Source organism: Canis lupus, chromosome 18, assembly GCF_011100685.1.
Source record: "Canis lupus familiaris isolate Mischka breed German Shepherd chromosome 18, alternate assembly UU_Cfam_GSD_1.0, whole genome shotgun sequence".
Lineage (NCBI taxonomy): Eukaryota > Metazoa > Chordata > Mammalia > Carnivora > Canidae > Canis > Canis lupus.
In genome coordinates this window covers 32,358,552-32,381,823 of record NC_049239.1, presented here as the reverse complement: position 1 = coordinate 32,381,823, position 23,272 = coordinate 32,358,552, and the positions used below count along the sequence as shown (strand labels likewise).

The window sequence follows — 23,272 nt, the reverse complement described above, 5'->3', positions numbered from 1 at the left end:
ATGTATTCCTTCCTTGACCATCCTCCACTACTACTGACATGTGACTGGTTACCCACCTCTGGGTTGTGTATTCCAATTCGCACAGTCTGTCCCACATCGTGCCTCCCTGAACCCATCTGGGGAGTGGGGTGGGACGGGTGAGGAGCCAGGGAGGCCAAGGTGTGGGGCAGCCTTCTTTCCAGCATGTTCTAGTGCCACCTAGTGTCTGTGGGGCCCTTGTGCCAGCCGGGCTGAGGCTGTAGGATCTCCCCTCCCTGCTCCTGGTGGTGGTGGCTCTCTAAACCCAGATGGCTTTAAAAGAGCACCAAGGAGATGTTTGTCTTTTTAGATCCACCAGTGTTTTTTTCCAGCTCTGATCTCTTGGAAACTTGCTGCTGAAATCTGTTTCGTTAATAGTGAGAACAGTTTGTCCCTTTGAAGCTCAGACAGGGTGAGATTAATATGAACCTGATATTAGGCTATTAAGCATAAATTTCATAAACCTATTTATAAAGGATAGCTGGAGACAGAATAAGGAAGGCTGCTCGAGGGGCCCTTTTGCCAAGTACTGGCTCATTAGAAAATGTGACTCAGTCACCAGTTTTTGTGCAAGAGAAGAGAAATAAAAAGTGAGGTGTGTGCGTGCGTGTGTGTCGCACATGCACGTGCCTTGATGTGTGGTTATTCTAATAGTAGTCATAAGTGGAAGAATGCAGAGTAGCTACACCTATAGTTCTCTGTGCCCAACGTTCTTCTAAATGCTTTATATTTTAAATTACTTGATCTCCATGTCATCCCCAAAGGGTGTTATTATTTGCCCTTTTTATAGATGAGGAAATTGAGGCACAGAATGGTTAAGCAATTTGGCAGAGGTAACAAAGTCGCAGTAAGTATTGTCATAGAGACATTTCCAAGGGCTTGGAAGCACCTGGGTTCCAGGTCATGACATGTTTCCATTGTTGTCCTTTGCTCTTCAGCTAGCTCCTGGCAGTGGCCATGGTCTCTTCTATCCACACATCCCTTCTGGTCTGGAGCCCCTCGAAGCCCCATAGGCAGGGGGCGCCCAGGCAGCACTTGTTATGCAAACAAACCCTTTAAGCTTGTTTGGGGTTTGGGGCTTGTTTGAAGGGTTCCTATGTTTAATTAACCCCATGAGAGGCTGTATGTGGAGGACCGGGCACCAGTTTGGAGTCAGCAGATCTGAGTCCTGTCCTCGGCTGTGTCACTTAACCTACCACGTGACTGTGGGCAAATGATTTCCCCTCCCATGCCTCAATTCCTCCATTTGGGGGCATAATAAAATGAGTTTTATAGTGCATAGTTGTCTTTGCGGGGATACATGACATGATGATTATGACAGCACCTCATCCAGTCTCTGACACATACGTGCTCATTAAATCTTGCTATTGTTGACACCAGAAAAATGAAAAATAAAAAAAAAAAATCCCTCCAATTAAAAAAACAGGCAGAGGACCTGAATAGAAATGTTTCCAAAGAAGACATACAGATAGCCAACAGGTACATGAAAAGATGCTTAAATCACTGGTCACCAGGGAAATGCCAATCAAAACCACAATGAGATATCACCTCACCCCAGGCAGACTGGCCAGCATCAAAAAAGACAAGAAATAACAAGTTGGCAAGAATGTGGAGAAAGGGGACCCCTCGCGCACTGTTGGTAGGACCGTAAACTGGTGCAACCACTGTGGAAAATAGTGTGGGGGCTCCTCAAAAAGTTAAAGATAGAAATACAGTATGATTTAGTAATTCTAGAGATTTACCCAAAGAAAATGAAAACATTAATTTGAAAAGACACACGCACCCCTGTGTTTACAGCAGCATTATCTACAACAGCCAAGATACGGAAGCAGCCCAAGCGTCCAACAATAGATGAACGGGTGAAGATCTGGTAGAAACACAGTGGAATATTACTTGGCCATAAAAAAGAATAAGAGGTCTTGCTATTTGCAACCACATGGATCACGTCAGAGAGAGACAGATAGCCTAGGATTCCATTGCTTTGTGGAGCCAAAAAAACAAATGAACAAACAAAAAAATAGAAATAGACACACAGAGAGCAAACTGGTAGTTGCCAGAGGGCGGCAGTTGGTGAGGGGGTTTAAGAGGAATGAACCCTGAGCGAACCCTGAGGGACGTCAGGTTGAGAGCTGTTTGAGAGACAAAAACCCAGAGAGGAAGGAGGTGGGTGGAGGTGGGTGGAGGGTGGGTAAAGTTAACACACGGGAGTCAGACGGACGGACTTTCAGTTGTAAAATAAAGAAGTCGCGGAGATGACAAGTACATCGTGGCAAGTACAGTCCGAGATACTGTGACACCGGGTGGTGATGGGTACACGTACCTCCCCGAGCACCGAGTGCTACATAGATTGCGGACCCGCTGTCTCGTACACTGCAAACTAAGGTAACGTTGTGTGTCAACTGTGCTTCGCTGATAAAATAAAAAAAATTTTACCATTGTTTATTTTGACATGGAAAGTGAAGCATATGTTAGCTCTCCACCCGTGTACTTCTGGTCGGATCTCCTGCCGGGACATCCGTGTGCCCCGTCCCTTGCAAGGGCTGAGTCCGTTTCTACGTTAGAGGACAGAATGGGCCTGCTCTGGGTGGACATGGTTCTTTTTTTTTTTTTTTTAAGATTTTATTTATTTGTTCATGAGAGACACACAGAGAGAGGTAGAGGGAGAAGCAGGCTCCATGCAGGGAGCCCAGTGTGGGACTCGATCCCGGGTCTCCAGGATCACGCCCTGGGCCCAAGGCAGACGTCTGCTTCACCACTGACCCCCCCCCCCCCCCCAGAGGCCTCAAGGTGGACGAGGTCTGTAATGTCTGCTCTAGCTGGGAACTGAAAGTGGAGAAAGTTGGCTTCATCACCTCTTCCCTTTCCGATTTCCATACACATGTTCACACAAGTACATACGTGTGTGTACACGCGCGTGCATGCATATCAACCTGGAGACTGATGAGGGATCACAGAATGGCAGTAAAGCCAGCAGACGTCAGACATTTGGGTGGATGACCAGACCTCAGGGAACAAATTGTGTGTGTCTGCACTTTGCCTCCTACAGGGCAAAATTCTGTCATCAGTGTCTTTCGGAAACCGTGAGGAGGGAAATCCTGAGAAATTCCCTGCGCGGGGGCTAATAAATCGGAACGCGTTATACAGCTCTCATTACTGCAGTTAAGTCTGCGTGGGGTGGCGTTGCGAGTCTCCTTAATATGCAGCTTGTGTTGCAGGTAAACTAACAATATTAATAAGCACGTTCTCAGGTTCCTGTAAAAATCGGGTTCTGCTGATCCCGTTTTCCTGACAGGTGTAAGGCTGCCCCGTCCCACACCCACACCGTGGGGCCTGTGGCATTGGCACGTCTGAAGGAGGGGATTTCTTAATCCGGAGGTGTGGAGGTGTGAGAGGGAGTTGCACGTAGTAATGGCAGCGTGGGCAGTAAGATCTCTTTGTTCTGAGAGCCCAGGTGGGTGGGCCCCCTCTCGGATCTGGGAGGAGGCCGGGGTGCAGATGTTCACCCAAAAGCCCGCCTCTCAGTTGAATGGTAGGAATTGCAGGGTGGGAGGGGGCGACACGGGGCATAGGCTACTGCCCCCCGTGGAGACATGCGATCGCCCATGCCTTCCCTTGGAGGCTCGTTCCGTGGAACCTTCCATCTGCCTGGAAAACCTGCCATCAGGCCCTAGCAGGAGGGAGAGCTTGGAGTGGCCACATTGGGGGTGGGGACCTCGGGTGTCCGTCCCGAGAGGGCAGCTGCTGCGGACACTGAAGAATGTTAAGTAGGGAGGGGCACTGATTACTCTGGTTCCCTCCCTTCCCGACCCATCCCGGTCTCTCTCTTCCTCCCTGTTGTGGGTTCAGCAGACGAAGAGAATTGCCTGGTAGACAGTTGCCTGAGGCTTCCCACCTTCTTTTGACCCCGCCCCGAGGAGCAGCATCTCCACCCGTCTGTAGAAATCATGGAAACACAAGGCTTAGCTGTGGCTCGTCGTGTAACCAGCTCGCTCAGGTCAAAGCCAGGAGCCCAGGGAAGCATCTGGGGCACGATGTACCCTACCTTCGCCTTCCATGTCCTCTGACTCTCGGGAGACAGGTTGCTGGCATTTGTCCTTTCTTGGGGGGAGTCTGGGACCATCGGGACCTCCCAGTCCTCTTTTCCTGTCCTATTCCTCTTTAAAGAGTCTTTTCGTTAACCTGAGTGTCTAACATGATGACTTTTATGCCCTCTCCCACCCCGCCCCACCCAGAAAAGTTCTATGATTTAAGAAGTATGGTTAAAAACAAAAAACAAATCATCGTCTCTGTTCTGGGACTGTTTGGAGCTTTGAATGCACTTGAGTGCATTAGGAATCCCTAAGAGGGGAGGGGTGTGGGGGAGTAGAGTCTGGCATTTCCCAGAAGTACATTTCACAGAATTCCTTCTTTTTGCCACATCGTGGATGGACGCTGCCAAAAGCCCGACTCCCAAGGACTTTCTAGCATCTTCCCTTTAGGAGTAGATCCTCCTTCCCTGTAATCCAGCTCATCCCCTGCCTGCGCTCGTGGCCGTTTGCCTGTGTGGGTGTGAGCTGCAGCAAGCGAGCTGACCACTTTCAGGATCAAACTTGAGGCACGACACTCCCGAGGGTGCACACTGCCCCGGGTCATCCGCTTGCACTCTTACGTAGGCTTCACAGCATCCCGGCCATGCAGATGAGCCTCATCATCCCCTGTTTCACAGGTGCCCCCACTGGCAGACGGAGGGGAAAGCTAAGTTACCCCAAGCCCTACAGCTGGTACACGGCAGAGCCAACCTTCAGCACAAACATTAGGAAGAGTCCGTGGAGCATAATTAAGCCATTTTGAGCCTTGGTTGTCACTGGTGTGTGACCAGGGAGCAGAGCTCTGTGATAGGGCCATGCTCGGGCTGTTTGTGCATCTGAATGGAGACATCCTCCTGCTGCCGCGGCCGGGCACTTACATCCTTAGGCTACCTGGACACCTTTTAAAATACAGGGCTCAGTTCCCCATACCTACGTTCAATATTTATCCACCCAACACTGAGTGACATAACCATGGGAGTTCATTTTACCCACAATTTCTCTCGCTGGCATTAGCAGATCCTCTACAATTTGGGGGGAAAGATTCTGCAGGCCAGGCACCCGCTTCTAGCAGCCCCTGTGGAAAACTAGTCACGGCAGGCTCGTCATCTGCAGTCAGCCCGGATCACTTAAATTGGTTTCCGAGAGGGCTTAAGGTTTATGAGAACAGTTCGGCAGAGCTAAGCTGGTATTAATAAGCGCCTTGTGCCCACAGACAACACTGTAGATCAATACAATATATGCTTTAAATTCACATGATAAATGAGTACTATTATGACCTAATTAGCAAGACTCATATTTTGAATGGATAAATAATAATTCCACCACATAATCCTAGACCACTTCTTGAAAAATGCTGTTAATGCTCAGCTCTTCCCTGCTGCACAGATGAAGGCAAGAGGAGCAGAATAACCATTTACATATTTATTTGCTCCAGTGATGAGTAAACTGTTTTGTCTGTATTCACAGACTTCTCCGGCTCAGCTGCGCTCGTTATTTTTTAAGGTTAAATAACATTCAGTGTTCATCCTAAAGAAACAGAAAAGCCAGACTGGGCATAAGTAACTTGGGCCGGGGTGGGGGGCTGCCCCCCGCACCCTTTGGATTGTTGTGTTGGAGCAGCATCAGCCTGAGTACTTGACTGGAGATGATGGCATGGGCGGCTCCAAGGCTGGCAGTGATCCCCGCTGGCTGCCCATGGCGACAGGACCATCGCCTTGGGGGACAAAAGACCCCCAGAGACCTGGGTTCAAATCCTGGCTCTTACCTTTCTTAATCTTTCTGAAAAGCAAGTGAATGAGGACGATAATAGTGCCTACTTCTCTGGGAGCCTGGAAGGATGGGTGAGATGGTGAGTCACGTGCCCAGCACCATGCCTGACACGTAATACAGGACTAGATCGTTAGTTGTTTTTTTTTTTTTTTCGACGTTAGTTTTCATCAATAGTTTTCCTTACCTCAGATTCATCTTCTCTCCAGTGACGTGATCAGACCATATCATGGGTTCCCAAAATAGGGCCCTCAGATTCCCAGGATTCCATAAACGTATCAGTGGGGATAGTCCACATGGCATCTGTAGTCTGAATGAGAAATACATGATTTTTTCTTTCTTTTTTTCTCTTTCTTCTTGGTTGGACTCAGGTCAGCCTCATAGCAACACCTGTCGTCTCATGCTGATCAGAGGCTTAGGATTGGCAGTTACATTTGCTCATGGTTAACAAAAAATAGCAATCAGATGAATTAGCACTTAATCGTTTCACCATGGTGATAGATGTAGCCAGTCTGCCCCCTTGAAAAGTGCCTGTGGCTCAGTAGATGGCAGCTGTCAGGACATGTGGTCCTTGGGGGCGGGGTGGGGGCTGGGCAGTAAAGACAGTTCTTGTTGGTGGAAGGTTTGGAACCCTCGGTCCGGGTGGTGGTTTCCGCTGAGCCTTCTCTGACTCGGGGAACCCAGCCTGTCTGGAGAGCACAGCCTTGTGAGGCAGTGGGAGTCCAGACAGCTGCCCTCTGACCTCAGATCATTACTTTTACTAGAAATCATGACCATTTTTACCTTCTGCAAACCCTGCCTGCCCCCTCCTCTCTCACCTATTATCTCCCAGCTTGTGGCCCTGGCTTGAGCCAGATTAATGTCCTTATAACCTCAGGAGAATGCTACACTCACCTTCTCCCTGCCCTAGAAGAACCTAACACGGGGTTCTTCACCCTCTGGACCACTGACACTTGGGTGGCTAATTCTTCATAGTGGACAGCTGTCTTGTGCACTGTGGGATGTCTAGCAGCATCCTCGACCTCCACTCCTAGACACCAGCAGCACCCCATCCTCAAGTTGTAACAGCCAAAAATGTCTCGAAGACATTCCCAAGTGTCCCCGGGCCGCCAGACCCAGCTCAGCATTTTACCCTCTCCGTGAAGACTTTATTTCCAGCCCGCAGCATTCACCACTGAACTCTAGATGATCCCACCTTTAGTCTGTATGTGTCTTCCTTTTGCTCCCCACCCAGGAGCTGGTCCACATCTTAGCATCTCCATGTCTCCACAGAGCCACTCCTTGTGGGATACACTGATATTTCTTACAAGGGCCTCATGGCTTAGCCATTGGTTTCCATTGATTACCATCCATTGGTTACCACGAATGGCGTGCCTGATATTTTCCAATCATTCTTGTGTATTTTCTCCCAATTCTTAACAACAACCAAAATTTTTACTGGGAAGGGGTCTGAGGCTCAGAGACAGTCTCTAACGTACCCAGTAATCGTGCAGCTGATTAATGGAAGCCTGTGCCCTTTCCACTAACCTACAACCTCACTGGTTTAAGGAGGGCAGCAGGAAGGGGGGGTGGGTAGGAGGTTGCCTGTGGCCAGAGTTTTAATTGTCTTTAGAGTAAAGGGAGGCTAGGAGTGAATGGATGTGGGAAGAACTAGTGCAGAAAGAACAGGTGACAAGCTCTCTCCTTCCCCAAAGCAGGAAGCCAGCTAGAGTGACAGCAGGCTCTCTAATTGTACAGTTGGGCACTGGCTGGTTATTGGTTCTGCAGCCCTGAAGGCTGTGTCAAGAGTGGGGTCAGCCTGATGTCCTTGGAAATGCCCTGAGAAGTGACACATCTCTCATTGGGTAAGTGCCATGCCAGGAAAAAGTAAATATTTCCTCTGGCAGCCGTGAAAAGAAGAGTCAGTAATGATGAGCAGGAGAAGAGTGATTTGTTTTGGGAACACTGTGTCTGTTACCCCCCGAATATGGCTTGCTTGTTCTTAACAAATGCAATTCACAAAAGAGGAAATTCGAGGAACCGTAAGCCTTGGAGAAGATGCTCCTGCATTTCAGTAGACAGGGATCCAAACAGCTAGAGGCCCCTTGTTACACTGGAGCACATCTTGCCGTGTGTCTGAAAGGACGTGATTAAGGATTCTCCTGTCATCATTGTTTCTCATGATGAAAAGCTTCCAAACAATCTAAATGTCCATCAGTGGAGGATTAGAGAAATCCTGTGGTGGGATACCATGCAGCTCTTAAGGTTTAAGAAAGAGCGAGATGTTGATCGATTATGTGGTTATCGTGCAATCGTGTGTGCTTTAAAAAACATACGCAAACCAGTGCTGTATATTGATTAGAGGCATAAATGTATATGTGAAAGCATTTAAAAATGGACTTTAAAGTTGCAAAACAATACTCAAGAAATGGAAGACAGAGTCAGCGGGGTGGGGGATGGGCAGACAGTGCCGTTGAGAGTGGCTGGATAAGAATATTTTTTTAATGACTAGAAAGTGACGATTGCTAGCTAGTTTTTTTTTAATACTGGTACTGTTGAATATGAATACGCACACACACACGTTTTTATTTTTAAATTTTTCTTCTGTATACTTTTTTCTTTTTTAAAAGAATTTTTTTATTTAAATAAGGAGAATTCTTTCATATGGAAAGAGCTGGTATATTCCCATATTTGAAAGGCGAAACAATAGGTCCTGATTGGAGGGAAAGGCAAAGGGTGAGTGTGCAGCCATGGCTTGCGGAACCCATGATTGCATTTCCCATCCAAGGCAAAAGCTTCCCCCCAAGATATATAAATAAGCTGCATATTCCACCTTTAGCCTTTATCCGCCCTTTCAAATACCTGGTCTACATGAAAAGACAAAAAGGAAAGGCAAAATAAAAACAAAAGGAAAGGAAACCAAAACTTAACCCTCAAGAACAGCAAAACAAAACAAAACAAAACAAAAACCCAAACCCTTTGTATGTTTTTTGTCAATTGTGCCCCCCACCCCACCCCCACCCCCCAACAAAGGAAGAGATACATGTACCTGCCCTGCCTCTCCAGCCCGGCTGTCCTCAGGATCTGATGGTGTTAATAGAGGTGAAAATGCTCTATGGAGCAGGATGCAAGGTGAAGGGAGGGTAGTGTTTATTTAATAAGAATAATCACCCGTTGGGCTTTTCTTTGGTCCTTGGCTAAGTGGCGTTTGTAGCCTTTGGAGGCCTGGGAGGATTGGCAGTGATTTACACTCTCCATACCTTGAAGTTCATGTTCGTTTGTTTTGTGAAAACTCCCCAGAGCACACAGCAAAGATAAAAGTAAAGAGAGAGCGGAGGATTGGATTTTTACATGCGTCTTAGGAAGGCTTGGGGAGGCCGTGGGAGGGTGGATGCTTCCCTCCAGGAAGCCAGGACAGCTGTCCCGAGGTCCAGGGGCTCGCATGCTCCGAGCAGCTCTGGGCTGCGGTGTAGTCCGAGCCCAGAGTTCAAGGGGAAAGGGGGGCTTGGGGGGTGGGGTGGGGGTAAGGTGTTGGTCAATAAAGGGAGCAGGGTCGGTGGAGGAAGGGATGTGGGCTACCCAGTACAGAGAGATGAAGGGCAGGGTGTTCAGATAGTGGTTTCTATGGCAACGCAGTGGCGGAGCCGGGTCCCCCCAGCCAGAGGAGCCAGGCTTGGTCTGCACGGAGTCCTCCCTTACCTGAACAGGACCCAGCTGGAGCCCTGGGAAGTCCGCAGACCTGGGTGGAGGGCAGGCTGAGACTCCAAGCATAGCCTCATCTGCATTTCTGAAGGCAATAAATTCTCATTTAAGCTGCAGTATTGATTTGCTCTGTGAAATTGCAGCATCAGTGATTTTTTTTTTTTCCAAGCCTTACGATTGGGACCTTTCCTCGAATCTCAGATAGGATGTGCAGGAGCTAATTTGTTCCATTTTTCTGAGAAAAAATAAATCTCTGTTCCTTGCTCGTAGGCCTCCTCCTTCCTTGACTCTGTGGGGAGGCCTCCCCCGGGTGCTGGGCAGGGTGGGGGCTCTGGGAAGCACCCCTGGCCGCCTGTCAGCCGCTCTGAGCTCAGGAACACCCCCAGCCTCTCTTTGCTATTTGTCCTCAATGAAAGGGCGGACGACAGTCTAGACCTCACTCAGACAGCCCTGCCGGATTTGTTAAGTGAGCTACACAAAAAGGGCTTAGATGCAAGAAAATCCATCTGTCTGTCTGTGCGGCTCTGTAATTCCGCTGTAATTGTGATCATGATCAGTTTAATAGCTACTGCTGACGTCTTGAGGCGGAAATCTTAATAGTACAACTTGTTCACCTGCCTCCTTTAAATGGGGCTCATCATTAACTCCGAACGCCGGCTACACCACCTTTCAGCAAAGCGGGTGAGGATTCGCTGCCTTGATGGCGGTGCACGCGGCCCCCGCTGCCTGGTTCCTGCCCCCTTCTTGCTGCCCCTGGAGTCATACGGACACATTGACCTTGAGTCAGGTGCACGGAGGCCGAGCAGGTGGGCAGTGGTGTGGCCGGCCGGGGGGACCCGTGCACGTGGGAGGGCAGGCCGCACCTCACTGCCGGCGCACGCTGCCGTGGAGGGGGTGCTCTGTGGATTGCTGCATCTTCCCATTTGTCGAAAGGCCTCAGAGGTTGGAATTTGTGTATGAAGGTTGTTGATCTTTAAAGGCCGAGAATGGAAATTCAGATGCACGGTGCAGGTCACGCAAAAACCCGGCCCCAGTCTCCTGTCACCGCAGAGGGGAAAGGCCAGGTTACCCAGTGGGCTCCGAATACCATTGAAAAAGGAGCCAAATCCATGCAGCCTTTCCACTAATACGCATAAAAAGTAGCACCTCCTGTGTGGTGGGCACTGTGCTGAGTGCTTGACATTATAGACCCACACCCAGCGGAAACTGAGTCTCAACTTGGGGAAGCGGTTTGCTTGAAAGCACTGGAGTGATTGAAACCAGTGTCCGAACCCTGTTCTCTTCCAGAGCCTATCACACCCACCTCTTGCAGCCTTGCTTCCCCTGTCTAAAAGTCGCAAAGCATCCCCTGGCCTGAAAGAGAAATCACAGAGATTTTTTAATTTTCGTTTTTGGTTTTTTTGGGGGTTTTTTTTGTTTGTTTGGTTGTTTGTTTGGTTTTGATTTGATTTGGTTTGGTTTTTTTAAGTAGACCCTGTGCCCAGTGTGGGGCTTGAACTCAGGACTCTGAGATGATCAAGAGTTGCGTGCTCTACCAACCGAGCCAGCCAGGAGCCTCCCACCCTTTCCGCCAAAAAGAAAACCAAACCCCACCCTGCACCATCGGTGGCCTGTGGCTCTAAATGAGAAACCACCGGAGGCTGGAAAGTCTAGCAGGTGTGGCTTTGACCACTTCACCTTCCCACTGGGCTTGGCGGACCTTCTGCAGAAGATGGATTTTCCAGAAGCCTTGGCTGTTACTGTTGGCCTGGAAATAACCTCACGGGGTAGAAGAATCCTGTAGCTGGGAATTATGCATTTTGCTGCTTGCTGTTTGAGTCCCGAGAGGATGCCACCGGAAAAGGAAAAACGGGCAAAAAGACCTGTGTTGCAGCCTCCGTAAGAGCCGTGGTTAGCTTGGGCTGCCATAACACAGGACCCCAGGTGGCAAGGCTTAGCAACAGAAATTATATTTTCCTAATGCTGGAGACTAGACATCCAGGATCACGGTCAGGCTTCTTCTGAGGCCTCTCTCCCTGGCTTACAGACGGCCACCTTCTCTCTGTTTCCTCGCGTGGTCTTCCCTCTGTACGTGTGTGCATCTAGCTGTGTTTCTTTTCCTGTGTTCCCCAATTTCCTCTTTTTATAAGGACCCCAGTCAGCATAGACACAAGTAGGGCCCGGCTAAAGACATCATTTTAACATAATCCCTTCTTAAAGACCTTCATCTCCAACCACGCCTACATCCTGAGGTGCTGGGGGTTAGGACTTCAACATGTGGATTTGGGGGTGGTGGGGACGACACAATTCAGTGCACAGCAGCTAAGTGAGATGGCCACATGGACGGCAGCTGGTGAGATGCACCAAGAGACCCAAATTTGTGTGCAGACTCAGCCACCAGCTCGATTTCTTGATCCCCCTCCAGCTGCTCATTAGTATAACGTCTGTCCCCAGTGCTCTCACCTCCCCAGATTATTTTGGAGATCAGACGTCTAGTGAGTAAGAACCCTCACGCAGGTAGCAGCGTTTTGCTGTTTGCAAATCTTCGGTGCTAAAATGGTAGATGGCTCGTGCATTTAATGACGTTTTCTCTCTCAGTATAAGTAGTAAGACGCGCCTGCCGCCCAGTTCTTCTACGTCACTGAAACCATCCTGTGAACAGTTCTGGGAGCTGCTTCTGCTTGTCCTAGTGGGTTGGTTTCCCAGGGTGGCCATACGTGACCACAAAGGACCCCTCGCTCATCTCAGTAGCTTAAGATAACAGGAATGTATTCTTTTCACAGTCCTGGAGGCCAGAGGCCCAAAGTCAGAGCGTCACCAGGATGGGTTCCTTCCAGAGGCCGTGAAGGAGAATTTGATCCAAGCCTGTCTCCTAGCTTCTGGTTGCTTCCGGCAATCCTTGGCATTGCTTAGCCTGTAGACCTTAGATCGCTCTTGGCTTCTATCTTTATCTGACCTCCTTCCATACGTGTGTCTCTGTGCCTCACATCTCCCCGTCCTTACTCCTACGGGACTCTGGTCATGGCACTGAGGGCCCACCCTAAATCCAGAATGATCTCATCTCTCAGACCTTCACCCAGTTACATCTGCATAGACCCTATTTCCAAATAAGGTCACATTCGTGGTTACACCGGTGAGGACTTGGACATACCTTTGTGGAGGACACAATCCAACCCATTACCCACAGCATCCTGTGCATTTTTCAAGTCACCAGAGATTCCTAACATGGTACGTGTGTTCCAAATATCCCAGCCGATGGCTGTGGTCTCGCTGATGGAACGCTGCAGATGACTTCACGCCCAGGTCCTGTGACTCTGACCTCTCCCAGCCCTGCCAAGCGGTACCCAGCTTCCCGTGTGCCCTGCGGCGGCGCGATGGTGAGCCGTCAGCTCGGGTCCCTAGTGCCTGTTTTTTTATTCCTTTCCCTCCCTGCGTCCATTAATATCTTTTTCTTTTTCTTCTATTGTAAGTGGTACAGTCTGGTACGGGGATTCTAGAAAACACAGAAGAGTGAAAAGAAAACTATAAATTGGGGAACAGTGATGCCGTGCATGCTCATTGTCTTCCACCCCCGTGTCATTTGGGTTTGAACTCCTCCCCCATTGTTTCAGGGGTTAAAACGGAGGGAATGTGTGTGGAGGCTTAGCCTCCCCCGTCCTCATGCACTTGGACTCTATTTCCTCTCTGAGTTTTGGTGCTGACTCAAGGGGCATCTCCATTCCTTCACTGGCAGATCCAGCTTTTCCGTTCCTTAGCTGTGACATCAAGGACCTGTATTATTTTTCTCTCACTGCCTGCTTTGGGGAGATCCTTCTGATGATTATGTTTACTGGTGGGGCCCAAGGGAAGGCGTGAGTCTTAGGTAGTTGTGATGAGAGGTGTGTGAAACCGAAGGGGTTGGAGGTGTAAGCGGAGGTCTGAGAGATGGAAGAAGAGGAAGGTGACAGGGCCATCGTAGGGTCTTCCAATCTCTTGGATGCTGGGTCCTGGTGACCCCTGGCACATGCAGTGGCAGAGGATGCTGCACTGGGATGACTCCACCCCAGCAAGGCTCCCAAACCTTATCTCCCAGGTTCTGAAGGACATGGAGAATTCAGTTGTCTTCTGCCTGCACATCACCAGCCCTGTGAAGTATGGGTCCCCCTGGCTGAGGTCAGCAGACAGCGTTGGTAATGAATTGAAATAACATTTTAGCTCGAAGCTTTTGTGATAGATTGTGGTGGTAGGTGCTCTGGAAGGGGCAACTGAAGTCAGCGAAATGGACCCTCATTTATCCCTCCGCTGAACCATCCATTCAGCTAGCGTCGTTGGCACCTCCTGTGCACCGTTCGCCATGATGTGCCCTGGGATTGTAAAGAGAAATAAGATGTGAGCCCTCAAGAATCTCAGAGCCTAAAAAGAGGAATAGACCAAGGCCAGCTGGGGAATTGTGTTGAGAACCAACGTGGCAGATGAAGGGAGTATCTAACCTCATTTGGGGGGCCTGGGAAGATGGGCTTTCTGTGGGCTCCTTGGTAGTGAGCCGGCATTCAGGACGGGGTGGGGAGGAGACACAGTGTCCAGGGACTCTGTACAGACATGAGGAGACGAAATCTCAAATCAAATCTGTAAGAGAGTGGAAAAGAGCCTGGAGAAGCAAATTTTGTCCTGGACAAAATTAAGTTGGCAGGAAGCAAGAGGAAAACCAAAGAGGAAAGTGTCAGCATGTGGTAAATAGCAAAGGACAAAATAACCCAAGTTGGAAGGCCCTAGAAAGACAGGTGAGTCCAGAGACACCATCTTGTGCCGACCTTGCATGGCAGTATCCGCAGGCTGGTGAGAGAGGAGCCCGAGGGAGAGAGTTTGAGTCTGACCCCTGCTCCTGTTTACTTCTCGTTAAAAATGAGCCGCGTGTCTGCTTCTGGCAGGTGCTCGGGTCCACGCCCTGCAGCCCTCCACAGCCCTGCCTCGCTCATCGCAGACAATAATTGGGAAGAAAGCCATCGCCCGGGACTCAGCCACTGGGTGAGAAGGGCGTGTGCACAGCCAGAGCTGCCTTAGGGCCAGGTGGTGTCGAGGCAGGTGCCGTCCTCGTTGAGAGCAGGGGATCCTGTGGGGGGCCTGCACCTGTCTCCCCACAGCCCCCCGCCTAAAGCTCTGCTTCGTCTTTACAGTGCAGCTTTTCTGTACATCAGGCCTGGGGGGATGTGATGGAGCTGGGGAGTGCAGTAGAGGAGGGGCAAGAGCAGGAGATCCTTTTCCATTCCCAGAAACAGCTTTCTTGAAATTAGCACTGTGGCTGCTGGTAGGTGTCATTTACCTGCGAACTCTGGAGCATCACAACCGCCGGGGAGGAGCTGTACCACCTCCTAGTGGCCATGCCTGCCCGGACACCACCCATCCCAGGACTGAGAACATTATTTGCTGAATGAATGAGGCCTGAATTGATCCTTTTAGAACCCCCCTATGGGAGCTGAATTGCCTGTGTGTCCTGCCTCCACTGTAGCTTCCTACTGGGGCTCCCTGCCCTCTGCTCCCCACCTCCAGTCCCCTTCACTCACACCCAGTCCTAATCTTTACTTTCTCTGCCCACTGCATAAAGCAGAGCTCTTTTGTTTTTTTTTTAAAGATTTTATTTATTTATTCATGAGAGACACAGAGAGAGAGGCAGAGATGTAGGCAGAGGGAGAAGCAGGCTCCCTGTGGGAAACCTGATGTGGACTCGATCCCAGGACCTAGGGATCATGCCCTGGGCTGAACAAAGGCAGATGCTCAACCACTGGGCCACCTGGGCATCCCTAAAGCCAAGCTTCTTGCTCAATAGTGAAGATTACCCAGATCTGTACTCTTCACCGTTGCCTGTAGGTGCTCCTTGGCTTTCCACCTTTGGCTCATGCCTTTCCCTCTTCCTGGAATGTGCTTCCAGATGCAGCCAGGCAAAAGATCTCCAGCTTTCAAACTTGAATTCGCACGTCTCCTTTTGGTGAACCATGATCACATCTGGGAGTGACTTCAGAATTCCATCACGGCTCAGATGAGAACTCTCCTGGGGTACGGACTCATGCAGTAGCACCAACGACAGTAGTATAAGAGCACCACACCATTGATGAAGCACACGTGACACGTACATGGCCAGGGCTGCCACCGTGCACGCCTTTGGGGGCCTCCGTTGGTGTCGAATGCAGGACAGAGGCACTGCTGCTCACACCGCCACACCCTTATGTAGATAATCTCAGCCCTGGGAGGTGGATGCTGTCCTCTCCATTTTACAGATGAGAAAACTGAGACTACACAGGTTAAGTTTCTTGCCCAAAGCTACATAGTCGCTAAGTGATGGGGCTGGGCAGTAATGAACTCAGGTCTGTTTCCAAAGCCCGTGTTCTTTCCTTGACATTCGATTACCCTTCTAATAGATGCTAAACCTTGTGGGATCAGGGTCCCACATCTGATTCCTTTGTAATCTCCCCTCTCTTCCTTTGAACTTAATAAATGCTCATTGGCCAAAACCATTCATCCTGTCGAGTACCACTTACGCAGTTGTAGAGGCTCTGGCATTATTAGCGTGGGTTCAAATGAATAGGTCAGGCTTTAAAATCAATAAGAGCTGAAAGAAGCAAAATATACAATTCCTCTCCTGCAAAGCCTGGGACACTTAAGTCTTTTATCTCTTGGTAGCATCACAAGGGGAGTCTGGATCATAAACTAGGGGACTGGGGGTGCTGAGAGTTTCTTAGACTTGACCCTAACCCCTGCAGCTGGGTGACTCTGAGGGGTTGACCCCAGAGTGACTGATGTCTCCAGTGTCATCTCTTCCCAGGCCAGCCCATCAGATTCCCCATTGCTAAGCACACTACCAAGGGGCAGAGTCAAGGAATACTGACTTTCTAGACGCCTCCTGAGGGAACTAACCCCCCCCCCCCCCCGAGGCTCCCTGGGCCTCATGTGTTTGCACAGACAGCGTGGTTTATCCTGGAGAGCCTGGAACTGTGGCATGGGCTAGGCAGAGGGTGCCTACGTGACCAGCCCCAGTGAAAACCCTGGGTAGCGGGCCTCCAGTGAGCTTCCCCGATGCAGAGTATTTCTCCTGTGTTGTTACACCTCATTGCTAGGGGAATTAAGTATATCCTGGGTGCCTCCACTGGGAAGGCTCTTGAAGGGCACCTGGATCAGCCAGTTAAGCATCTGCCTTTAGTTCAGGTCATGATTCTGGGGTCCTAGGAATTGAGCCCCAGGTTGGGCTCCCTGCTCAGGGGAGAGCCTGCTTCTCCCTCTCCCTCTGCCCTTCCTGCCCCATTCATGCGCGCGCTCTCTCTCTCTCTCTCTCTCTCTCAAATAAATAAAATATTTTTTAAAAGGAGGAGTCTTGGAAGCTTGCATCTGGTTTCCCCCAGATTTTGCCCCACAGACCTTTTCCCATTGCTCATTTTGCTTTCTATCCTGTAATAAACTACAACCGTGAGTACAACTAACTGCTGAATCCCACAAGTACTCCTAGTGAACTGTCACACCCGGGTGTGGTCTTGGGGGATCTCTAACCCAGGAGGAAATGAGTTCAGGTCCAGGGCACAATCAGTCTTTTCTTCTCCTAAGAGAGGCATGAATGATTAGGGCTTGTGAATGAAGACTTTGGAGTCCTGCTTATGTGGCTCCAGCCCTGACTCTGTCATTTACTCTGTGTTCGGGGTAAGTTATGTCCCTGCTCGGCACCTCCAGGTCCCCAACAAAGGGGGTGTTAATACTTGAGGACTCAGTGAGATGCCAGGCCTAGAGGAGATGCTTGACCAGCGAGAGCTTTGAGTGCAGGAGTTCTGTGTTGTCAATGCTTCTGAGAACAGGGCCTCCCAGGAAGTAGACGACCCACAGTAAACATGTGTGGAATGTATGCCCCCAAGAGTAAATACATGCTACCTTGTGTCGCTGCGGGAAGCACCTGGAGCCAGGTGGGGCCACGTGGGGCCGGGGGAGTTAGGGGTATCGTCAAGTGTGGTGTGTAAATTCCATGTGAGTTCCTGCATGTGCCCACTGACTGACCTCGGGTTGTTGTAGAAGAGAACCTTCGATTGAAAGCCTTGGGGGTTATCTCCACTTTACCCAGACCTCCTTTCCTGTCTGCTGGCTTATCCACCCAGACCTACCAGTGAGCCTCCTTCTCCCCCCAGGGGCACTGAGGCTTCCTTCTGGATTACCTTGGTTTGTCTCTTTTTGGGTCAGTCTGTGAAGTTGTTACAAATGTAGAACCAGGGCAGCCCAGGTGGCTCAGTGGTTTAGCGCTGCCTTCAGCCCAGGGCGTGATCCTGGGGTCCCGGGATCGAGTCCCACATTGGGCTCCCTGCGTGGAGCCTGCTTCTCCCTCTGCCTGTGTCTCTGCCTCTCTGTTTCTCTCTGTGTCTCTCATGAATGAATAAATAAAGTCTTAAAAAAAAAAAGTAGACCCAGTTTCCAAGTGCATGATCTAATTAGCCAGTCTCTCGTTTTGAATGGGTAAGTGGAGCATCTCCTCACAATCCCAATGACCCATTTCCCAAAAGCTCCCTTTATGCTGTGTTTTTGCTCCTCTGCCTCTTGAACAAAGGAGAAGGGAGGGCAACACCATTTGCATATTTGTCTGCTCCAGTGGTGGGCAGCCATTTACCCTCCCAGCCTTGGGGAGTTTCTCTGGCTTGCTTTCTTGTTAATGTTTCTTTTACAGGATAAATAATGTGGAAGTGTCATCGGAGACCAACAGGAGGCTGGGCAGCCACGGGAAGGTGGGATTTACTGCCTCCCCTGCAGTGCAAGGACACAGATCCTCTTAAATTTTTAAACATTGGTTGGAGTTGCACCTTCAGTAGTAAATGAGCAGGAAGGAGGGTCAGCCAGCGCAGGGGGAGGAGCTCAGGCTGAGGGTCCGGAACCCCGATTCTGGTTTCATCTCCACCACTCAGTTGTCCCTGAGACCCTGCTGTTCCTCATTTCTGGCATTTGTTCAGTGTCAGTCATCAGACGGAGGCCCAGTTTTGGTCTCTGAGAATATCACACCCGCTGGAAGTCACACTTTAAATGCCCGGTGAAATGAAACGTGGAGAAATAGTCATCCTGCTACCACCACCCAGGTTGCCCAGCTGCAGGTGAGGCTGAGTGGATAAATGACGACTCTCCCCTTTAGTGTGCAGGAGAGGACAAGACCCCCCCCATGGCACAGCTCAGGGGCCCTCAGGCCTCGCCAGTTCCTTCGGCGCCCTAGTAGCTTTCCTAAGGCCCTGCCTTTGTAGCCCCGCATCTACAGCGCTCCACCCGTCGTCACCTAAACTTGGGAGCTACTGTCCTGCTCCTAGAGATCACACAAGAGCCTCAGAGAAACCCTGCTGAAAAGAAATCTGTTGAACGTTGTCTAACCAGCGTGTCCTGAACTGAACTGACCAAAGAACGCACCTCTACCCTCCTGTGCAAACCCTTACCAGGATCCATAGCCGGGGTCAAGCTGGTAACCTCGCCAGGAGTCCGCTGCATGTCTCACCCTCCATCCTGGTCGTCTGCCAACCTGTGTCAGAGCATTAAGAGATGTTTGAGGGGCCGGCTCAGAGATGTTTGAGGGGCCAGCTGGGTTGGAAGAGCAAGAGTCTTGATCTCCGGGGCATGAGTTTGAGCCCCACACTGGGTGTGGAGAGTACTAAAATAAACTTTAATAAGACGAGGTGTTCGCATTTCCTCCCCCCCCCCCCCAATTCGTATGTTGAAACCGTGATCTCAGTGCGATTATATGAGGAGGTGGGGCCTTTAGGACGTGATTGGGTCATGAGGGTGGAGCCCTCATGAGTGGGATTAGTGCCCTTGTAAGAATAGGCCAGAGAGCTAGCTTTTTGTCTTTTTTTCCCGTGGGGCTACGTGAAAATTCAGCAATGTGCAGCCCAGAAGGGGGTTCTCACCAGGACCCAGACATACCAGCACCGGATCTGGGACTTCCAGGCTCCCCAGCCAATTTAGAAACACATTTCTGTTGTTCATAAGCCACCTGGTCTATGGTACTTTATTAAGCGGCCGAGTGATTAGGGCACAGGACGACTGTGTCCATCCAATGGCAGCCTCGTCTGAGTCAGAGTTTTCCGTGATGAATGGACGGATCACCAGCTGACCCCAGGCAGCTGCCCCGCAGCCTCCTACCACAAGTGCCTCTCCTCAGTGCCTGTCCTGTCTTCAGGCTCAGGCGGTCTGTCTGTCTTTGTGCTTCTTTCTCTCCCTTCTTTCCTCCTCCTCAGTCCTATACGTCGTCCTCCTTCCCTGCTCCCCGCTCCCCGCTTAGTCTGGACTCTGCTAGGAAATGGGTGGCCTTTGACCTCAGACCCACAACTCTTCCACATCCGAACTGGTCTATTTGCCATCCTTTGGTTTCTCATTGATCAGGAATTAGCTGGTGGCTGACAGGCTCCTCACAGTAGATCGTGGCTGTCTAGGAAATCTGCTGATCTAGAAAGATTTTCAGATGTTGTTAACAACCCACAGAGCGTGCTGTCAAGTATTTGCTTTTTTCAGTCTGCTCTTGGCACTGCCTGCATGTGATTCAGCCTCTCTGCTCTGTGTCCTTTCGGTGACATTCATTATTTATTCAGGGTGTTTGAAGCTATGCCTCAAAATGTCATTAAGAATTCTAAATTATTTGAGTTTCTTCTTCTCTTGTTTAAAGAATTGTAACTAAAACCTCTGTTTTGAGACAACCCCGTTAAAGTAGGAGCTGTGTTGACTTACGCCTCTGCTCCTGAGTTCATTTCTGTGGCCCGTTTTCTCCGCAGTCTGGCTCTGAGGTTCGGAACACGTCAGACCGCTGTCGTTCCTCACTTCGTGACCCTGGACGGCTGCTTAATGTTTCTGAGCTCGGGTTTCTTCCCCTGCAAAATGGGCACAATGATAACTATCTCATAGGTTGGTGGTAAGGATTCAGTGAGAGAAGCAGAGAATGCAGAATACTTAGGACTGTCCAAGAGTGTAAGGGAAAAAAAAAACTGTACCTTCTTAGGTGATTCACGGAGGCCTGCAAATTAAATAGACACAGGACAGGTTAGCAGGAAAAAAAATGTTATTAATATTAATATTTTATATTTAATTTAATGTGCGTGAGGACTTCATGGAAAAGAAAAATCCAAAGCATTTTTTTTTTTTTTAGGTTTTGTTTTCTTTGTTATTTGTATTTATTTGTTTTTTATTTGAGGTACATTTCGTATCTTCATCACGGGAAGGCTGACAATATAAAATTCTTAGATATGAAAACTCAAAAATAACCCAAACTAAGTGATGAGTGAAATAATTAATTGCTTTGAGAGGAAAAAGAACAATCCAAATTTTCTTCTTGGATTTTCTTAAATTAAAAAAAAAAAAAACACATGTTTAATGTACTTAAATGGCCATTTCCTGTTTTTAATTTTGTTAACACATATTTCATTGCATTTGGGAATAGGAATAGGGTATATACATAGAGCCAACACTTGGGGATGGCTGCTGGCTTTCTGAGGTGCTTTGCAAATGGTGAGCAAGTTCTCTTATTACATAGCTTGTTCAAAAATATGGGAAACTAATGATAGATAAGGGTTATTTAGTAAAGGGTGTTTATATAGACTCATTTCAGTGCCTTCTCTGTCTCTGGTGGTTAGAAATTCTCTGCTTGCTGTAAGAGTGAAGGACACTTCACAGGGGAGATGATGTCACCTTTCCAGAAGGGAATCTACCTACGTCCTGCTTTTAGGCAGATGGGGGCAGGCACTGAGCTCTTCCCATGTCTACCTTTCCTTAGTTGCCTTCTGCTCAAAATAATCTTCACTCCAAAGCGGCGTATGTTGGGGTGGCTTATTCTCATCCTTTTCATATCCATGCCTTGAGGAGAAGGAAGGGGCCTCTCGTTCTCCCCTGTGCGGTCAGGGGTATCTGGGCTTGCAGTAGACGGTCAGGAATATTTTTACAGTGGAAAATAGAGGAGTGGGACGTGCGGACTGTAAAAATCTGCTGTGGGAGTCTAGCCGAGGCCCTTGAAAGTCCCCAGCCTGTCTTCCTCCCAGCCTCGAGGCGCTGCATGGGTGGCCAGGAGGCCACCTGCAGGGCTCTATGAGAAAGAACCGGGAGGTGAGCAGACTGCGTTCCCCAACAAGTCACGCCTGGCCCTCTGCCTCTTCAGCCATTCTCAGTGCTGGATGCACATTAGGATCGCCCAGGGAGCTGTTCCTTACAACGCAGATGCCAGGGCCACCCCCAGGTGTGGACTGCCGGTCTGGGATGGGGCCTTGCAATTCCAGTGTACAGCCCAGGTCAGAAAAGCCCTGGCTTTTTATTTATTTATTTAATTTATACATTTCTTTAAAAGATTTTTATTTATTCCTGAAAGACACACAGAGAGAGGCAGAGACACAGGACAGGCAGGGGAGAAGCAGGGTCCCTGCGAGGAGCCCGATGCAGGACTGGATCCCAGGACACCCGGGATCACGCCCCGAGCCGAAGACAGACGCTCAAGCCCCGAGCCACCCAGGCGTCCAAAGCCCTGTTAGCTGAGAACTAAGTGGTGAGTGGATATGATCTCACTGACCTCCAGGCACTTGGAGGGATAGAAAAGTCCCGTAGTTTCCATCTGGGTTGGGGCTTCGATGTTGAATCAGAAGCAGTTCATTACCTGCAAGGGCTGCCACCATCCCCCCTTATAGTTTGTGCAGATGTGCTGTCCGGCTCTGCCCAGCGGGACCCCCAGGCGGGGGGTGGGGGGCAGGTGCCTCAGCAGGCAGGACGTGAAGCAGCTGGGCCTCTTCCCGTCAGTCATCATCAGCACGAGCTGAGGGACCTTGGGTCTTCCCGGGGTAGCTCTCCCTCAGGAGCGGCCAACCACGGCTTTCTGCAGACCTACCATCTTTCAGTAAACACAGATTGGGTTTTGTTTGTTTACCCACACAAGGCTTTCTCTTGGGGGAGAGTAAGTGAGGAATAGTCTCCGGGCTCTACTCCGATGTAGCATTATTTGGAAACAGTGACTTACTCATCAGCCACCTCCCTCCCACCTCCCGCCACCCACATGACTGGTGGGATGACAAAGGAGGAAGGTCAGCATTCATCATCTTCAGCACGATACGGTTTCAGAGATTTTTAGCGTTTGATTTGTAATGTTTTCAGAAAGCAACATAAATCACGCTGGTAATTTTTTTTTACCAAAAAAAAAAAAAAGAAACAGAGAGAGAGGGGGAGGGAAGGCTCAATCCGTTTGGGAGAACCTGTGTGTCAGTCACAGCCTCTTTGATCTGGTTGAAAAGCTGCAAATATTTTTCTCCGCACAAAGTACACTCGGGTTTTGTTGATGATGTCGTTGTTAGTACAGATCTCCTCAGGGGCTCCGAGGAGCTCTGGGGGGAGGGTGGGAAAGAGAGCAAGGGCTGTAATTTTCAGCCTGGAATAGAAGCAGCAATTTTAAGCAATTTAAAACATTCTATTAAGAGCAATCTGTTGGTCTCCTGCTGGAGGGAGGGGGCCGTGTCTGGGGTCCTCCTGCCGGTGCTGTAAGGGCCTGCGGGGGGCTCCAGATTTTGCACAGAGTCTCCCACACCCCCGGAGCTGTCAGAGAGAGCCCCCACCCCTAACTTTGCCCCCTCACACCTTTAAATGGGAACATGAATAATTTCCTGCTTAGTGGAGGACATATTATAAAAACTAGAAGTGAGTTGCCCAGATAAAGCCAGGCCTCTGGGGGCTGCCAAACTTGATTTTGTCGTAAAAGAAGAAATCGAGGTGGTTGACTGAAGAGTTTCCCACATTGCGGCTGACGAGCAGTGTGTAGCGCT

The 23,272-nt window shown here is 49.7% G+C and overlaps 1 protein-coding gene and 2 long non-coding RNA genes across 3 annotated transcripts in view; 2 read left to right on the top strand and 1 right to left on the bottom strand.

The window, feature by feature from the left end:
* The window catches only part of LDLRAD3 (low density lipoprotein receptor class A domain containing 3), a 233,095-nt gene that overhangs the window by 153,219 nt on the left and 56,604 nt on the right, over positions 1-23,272 (top strand). The gene's annotated exons all lie outside the window — the stretch shown is intronic.
* On the bottom strand, positions 9,438-20,343 carry LOC102152846. Its single transcript, XR_005373350.1, has 3 exons — positions 20,214-20,343; positions 18,929-19,011; positions 9,438-13,855 (listed from the first exon to the last, which is right to left on the bottom strand). It is a non-coding gene; the product is annotated as an uncharacterized LOC102152846 (long non-coding RNA).
* On the top strand, positions 11,009-16,000 carry LOC119864207. Its single transcript, XR_005373351.1, has 2 exons — positions 11,009-14,516; positions 15,418-16,000. It is a non-coding gene; the product is annotated as an uncharacterized LOC119864207 (long non-coding RNA).